This window comes from Balaenoptera ricei, chromosome 4 (assembly GCF_028023285.1).
Source record: "Balaenoptera ricei isolate mBalRic1 chromosome 4, mBalRic1.hap2, whole genome shotgun sequence".
Lineage (NCBI taxonomy): Eukaryota > Metazoa > Chordata > Mammalia > Artiodactyla > Balaenopteridae > Balaenoptera > Balaenoptera ricei.
This window is the reverse complement of record NC_082642.1, coordinates 16149114-16155614: the sequence shown is the minus strand read 5'-3', so window position 1 is coordinate 16155614 and position 6501 is coordinate 16149114.

Sequence of the window (6501 nt, the reverse complement as noted above, 5' to 3'; positions counted from 1 at the left end):
ACCACGTTAGAACATGACATGTGATGGGAAGAATTATCAGTGTATATAATGGTGATAATTTCATTGTGAGATACCCAAATATGCTGCTTTCTTTTTTATTTCCTTACACTGCCCTTCCCCCTGCCTCGTATTTCCAGCGGTTTCCACTTGCCTCAGGGAGGCTTAGTGTTGTTACAGAGGGACACAAAGAAAAAGAAAAAAAAAAATTAAGTATCAGCTTCCAAATAGGATTTTCGTATTTTTCCGCCAGATGATCTTAAAAGCTAGGTTTCACACGGGAGAGAAAAGATGTTCTAGATTCCTTTATTTCTCTTGTTGGCATATCAAAAGTCAGTTTGATCATAGAGTTTACACAGGGAAGTAGACAAGGAAAAGAAAGAATGCCCACCCCATCCCTGCCGCCCCACTAGCCCTAGGTTGTCAGAGGTGATGCTAATCTCCCTTCTCCTGATTCCACCCAAAGTGGGCAGGTTTGTTAAGTAGGTGGGGGAAAGGTTGAGGGCTTCTGAAACTTTCATCTTTGGGACTCTGGGAGGGGCTTACCTTGCAGGTCAGCTGGCACCCCCCAGGAGTGGCTACATCCCGATTTAACTCAATAGCACAGCACGATTCTGCAGGGAGAGAGGCAGAATCTAATTTCCTGGGCTGCCCCTAGAACCAGCATGGAATAAATTGGATGAAGGAGTTTCCACCTGGTCCATAGAAGAGGCCTGGAAAGTAGCTGAGTTGAGAGCCAAGAGACGGCCACACCTCAGCCATCATGATGGAAAGGTGAGTCGGCAGCAAGATGCAGGGTGAACATTCTAGGCAAGAGCCAGATGGAGGGTAAGGGGTCTGCAGCAGCAGCCAGAGCAGCGACAGAGTCATCCGTGAGCTTCCAGGAGGAACCAGACCATGGGTACTGTAAATACAGCCTCAACGGCAGGTCCTCACTGAACTCCCAGGGATGGGTTAGATACAACCCAGGAAGGCCCAGACCACTCCCACAGCAGAAAGCAACAAGGAAGCAGGAGAGGCTGCATGCATCTGAGGGTTCCATCTTCTGCTGTCTGTCTCTCCAGGGTTTGTTAGCCCCAGCAGTTGCCCGAGAGACGTAGCATTTTTTACCTAAAGAGATGGACCCTTTACCTAAAATGTCTATTTAAATTGTGCCAGAATAGTTCTCCTTCTATTTAGTGGTTGGAAGCTGGTAAGAAAGATGAGAACAGTTTTGGAGAAATGAAATGCTACATCTTCTTTGCACATTTGTGAGTAGGGTGAAAAAATCTGCAACTCTTCACACATGTGAGTGTTGCCAGCTTTCCCCATCCTCCTCCCCACTGCTAAATTTGGTGCTGCTAGAGCAGCTCAGTTCCTCCCATCCACCCACACCCAACTGTGGAGAAGAGCTTGGAAGGTCCAGATCAGATCTTTGGAGAATCAGGGGAAAGGAAGAGAGATCGAGTTGGTGTAAGCCACACGGGTAGATTCTAAGGGAAAAAATGGAGAGTAGGGGGCATGAATGTTGTTCAGAGGCATCAAGTGGGAGTGGGAGGAGGCCACAGAGGGATGTAGGGAGAGAATGGGTGGGTGAGAGCTGCTATTCTGGGGAAAGAGGGTGAGAAATGGATGGTTGGATATTAGAGAAAAGGAAAGGTGTTTTGATAAGAGCTGCTCTAGATTACATACTGACCCTTATTTATATTCCTTGAGATGAAGAGTAGAAATCCTATCAGGACTTTGCTCCTTAGAACCCCACCCACTCAGGGACTGGACCATGTGGATCTCAGGTTTGACAGGTCTCTGACTTACACACACAATGACCCCGCTACTATATAAGAGATGTGTTAATGTAGAACAGGGGGTGATTTTGCCTCCCAAAGGACATTTGGCAATGTCTGCAGACATTTTTGATTGTCACCACGGGAAAGATGCTAGTGGCATCTAGTGGGTAGAGGCCAGAATGCTGCTAAACATCCTACAATGTGCAGAACAGACCCTATAGCAAAGGATTATCTCAGCCAAAATGTCAATAAGGCCACAGTTGAAAAACTCATACAGAAAAATGGAGGAAACGGGCTGTTGTTTCCTTACATCTTCTCTTCCCAAAGACCAAATGAAAGACAGCTTTTTTTTCCATTTTAAACATTTCAAGTTTGTGATATTAATTCTTAAACAGCACTACATACATACAGTAATATCAGTCAAATCATAGAATTCAGGTTCCTAAAAACATTTAAGGTAGGAGAATTTCTATTGAAGAATTCCACACCCTGTGAAAAACTAGAGTTGAATATGAAGGTTTCTAGAAAATTCATGAAAAGCCCTTATACATATTTTTATTCTTAATATAAAAATATAAACCTAGCACACCAAATTAAATAGCTATCACATTTAAGACATGATCATATACCCAGAGAAAACCATAATTCAAAAAAACACATGCACCCCAATGTTCATTGCAGCACTATTTACAATAGCCAGGATGTGGAAGCAACCTAAATGTCCATCAACAGAGGAATGGATAAAGAAGATGTGGTACATATATACAATGGAATATTACTCAGCCATAAAAAGGAACAAAACTGGGTCATTTGTAGAGACGTGGATGGACCTAGAGAGTGTCATACAGAATGAAGTGAGTCAGAAAGAGAAAAACAAATATGGTATAATAACGCATACATGTGGAATCTAGAAAAATGGTATAGATGATCTTATTTGCAAAGCAGAAATAGAGACGTAGATGTAGAGAACAAATGTACGGATACCAAGGGGGAAAGGGGAGGGGAGGGAGGAATTAGGAGACTGGGATTGACACATATACATTATTGGTACGATGTATAAAATAGACAACTGATGGGAACATACTGTACAGCACAGGGGACTCTACCTAATGCACTGTGGTAACCTAAATGGGAGGGAAGTTCAGAAGGGAAGGGATATCTGTATGTGTATGGCTGATTCATTTTGTTGTGCAGTGGAGGCTAACACAACGTTGTAAAGCAACTATACTCCAATAAAAATGGTGTAAAAATCAAAAGACGTGATCAATACGAGCAGTCACGGTTACTCTCCATCTTTTGCTCACTCCTAGAGAATTCTCAGAATCTAGCTCTCCTCCCGTCCTACCGCTCAGCACACTTTCACTGAGATCCTAATAAATTTCTTCTGTGTTGTTCCAGATAAGACATCTGCTAAAATGGATTACTGGGAGTAAGGATGTAGCCACAAGCTGATAAAGCTCCCTGGAGATTTGACCATAGTAACAAGTATGAAAACAACCTGCAAGTTTGAAATCAATTTTCCAGCTTCTACAACAACCCACAAAAAAATGGAAGATGGTTAGATCTAGCCCACTACTAGACAACAGTTCATGACCCATGAGATTCTGCTCTCCTCAGCTACCTCTGCCAAAAAATGAGCTGCTTGTGACATACACAGGCCCAGCCCAGGGGAAAGATTGCAAACCCCAGACCCTGCCTCCTTCCCTTCCACCTTCCTCATCTGACTTCTGAGACGTTGCCTTTTCTTTGCATCTAAGCTTTCTGCAAAGCTCAGGCTCAGCCCACCATGGTTATGTGGTCTGCTCTGGTTTCCCTTGTGGGTTTTAAATTCAGAATTCTGAGCTCATTTATTAGCAGCTTCTCTAAACAGGCCATCTCATTCATTTGCTCATTCATTCATTCATTTATTCATTCATCAATCAGCAATCATTTAATAAGTGCCTTCTGTGTTCTTCCATGTTTTCTATGCACAAGAGAGGCAAAGACAAATAAAATATTGTCCAGTTGTAATAGGGAAAAACAAATCTGACTCCATATTGGACCGTTTCTTTTACTTTAAACTTTGCTGTTGCTTTTGCTACAAGTTAAGAATGTTGCCTATAGTCTGAAGTATACAGGATAGCCCGTTCTTAAGGCTCTGACCTTTAAAGGTATAATACTTTTCCATTCATATAGAGATAAAAAGTTGCAGAACAGAGAATAATATTTGTGTTGTTGGAAGTTTACAGGAACATCGTGACATAATCTACCTGGACAGCTGCAGGAACAAAGGATTCTGACACCAAGGAGTTTGAAACAACTAGCCACACCGCCTCCCCTTTTAGTATAAAATAAGCCTGAATTCAAATTTGGATAAGATGTTTCTTTGGGACACTAGTCCACCATCTTCTTTGTCTGCTGCCTTTCTGAATAAAGTCACTATTCCTTGCCCCGATGACTCGGCTCTCGATTTATTGGCTTGTTGTGCAGCAAGCAGTATGAGTTTGGACTTGGTAACACAATCTTTGAGAATCTTACATAGAGGTGAACAAATGGAAAGGTAAATGTGTTTTGGGCATTACAGTGAATGTACACACAGGGTACTATAGTGACACCAAGAAAGAAGAGGCCAGTTCTACAGAGCAAACCAGATGAATCTCCGGTGTTAGGCGTTATTGAAATATTTTCAGTTGAACTTATTATTGAAAGATAAGTAGGTATGTTGGTGTGGTGTACAGAATTGGCTGTTTACTCTGAGGCTATTGCTCCCTTTTCTTTCTCACAACATTGGTTTAGTTCAGGTCTCAGGCAGAAAAGCACTTTGGGAAGGAGAGTCCATCTCCAGATTCAGGGGTATTGATGTTGATCAGGCTAAGACAATTATACATTCATCATGATTGCAAATGTGATGTTAAGGAGAAGACACCTGGTCCGGGTTGGAGGGAGTGTAATGGTGGGGGTGACTTCCAGAAAAACTGTCTGGGAAGGGTTTTCCCCTCTAATAAAAAAAAAGAGAAAGAGAGATACTTTAGGAGAAAATGCTCATTCCTGTCGTTGGATGTTGAGATGTTTAGAGCTGCAGCAGTCATCTTGTGCTCATGAGGTCAAAGCCAGGAGAATGGCAAAGAAGCTAACTCAAAAGCTTGGTAATGTTGAGTTGATGAATTAATCATCCTGGGGCTGTGTACCTAAGGACTACCCACCAGAAAAAAAATTTATTGTGATAAAATATATATAACATAAAATTTACCATCTTAGCCATTTTTACATGTACAATTCAGTGGTATTAAGTATAGTCATATTGTTGTGCAACCGTCACCTCTATCCTTCTCCAGAACACCATTCATCTTGCAAAACTGAAACTCTGTACCCTTCAAACAATAACTCTCCCTTCCTCTCTCTCCTCAGCCCTTGGCAACCACCATTCTACCTTCTGTCTCTAGGATTTTGACTACTCTAGGTACCACATAAAAGTGGAATTTTTCAGTATATGTCTTTTTTTTTTTTTTTAAATGAACATTAGGTTCTTGTTTATTTTTATTTTATTTTTTTTGGCTGTGTTGGGTCTTCGTTTCTGTGCGAGGGCTTTCTCTAGTTGCGGCAAGCGGGGGCCACTCTTCATCACGGTGCGCGGGCCTCTCACTATCGTGGCCTCTCTTGTTGCGGAGCACAGGCTCCAGACGCGCAGGCTCAGTAGTTGTGGCTCACGGGCCTAGTTGCTCCGCGGCATGTGGGATCTTCCCAGACCAGGGCTCGAACCCGTGTCCCCTGCATTGGCAGGTAGATTCTCAACCACTACGCCACCAGGGAAGCCCAAGATATGTCAGTATATGTCTTTTGATGACCAGCTTATTTCACTTAGCATAATAGCCTCAAGTTTCAGCCATGTTGTAACACATCAGAATTACCTTCTTTTTTAAGGTGGAATAATATTCCATTATATGTATATACCACATTTTGCTTATCCATTCATCTGTCAATGAACATTTAGGTTGCTTCCAACTTTTCTCTATTGTGAATAGTGCTGCCATGAACATAGGTGTACAAATCCCTTTGAGAATCTGCTTTCAGTTCTTTGGGGTATGTACCCAGAAGTGGAATTGCTGGATCATATAATAATTCTATTTTTAATTTTTTTGAGGACCCATAAGGACTTTTTTTATGGACAAAATAAACTGTAACCGTTTAAGCCATTTTCTGACAGTTTTTCTGTTACTTGCAGCCAAAAGCCTCCTACCTAGTATGGTGATGGGGTGGGGTAGGGAGGATATCTTGGACAAAGGGCGCAGGTGGAGTGCAGCAAATCTGCACAGAACCACCTGGCACATTTAGGAAGCTGCAAAGAGCTCGACATATCAGCACATAAAGTGCAGGACTATATCATTTGTATTTGTTGTTGTAGCAACAGAACCCATCCTAGTTAGGTTAAGCAGGAAACAAACGCATTAAAGGTTCTGGGTAACTAAGAATCTCTCGGAGGGTCAAAGAGTCAAGTGGAAAGCTTTTCATCTAAGAACAATACCCAAGTCACACATCTGGTCAACATACGCAGGCACTGTGGTTTGCACAGGATACAGTAACACAGGCCTCTACCTTTACTGCCTGAGGTCTTTCTGCTATGCTTTACTGCCTTCATCAACAATGTCCTCTTCTTCCTCATATTTCTCTCCTTTGAATTAAAGTGTCTCATGGCTAAAGCTCCCTGGGGGAAACTGAGTCACATGCATGCGTCCCAGCTTCAAGAGAGACTTTGACCTTC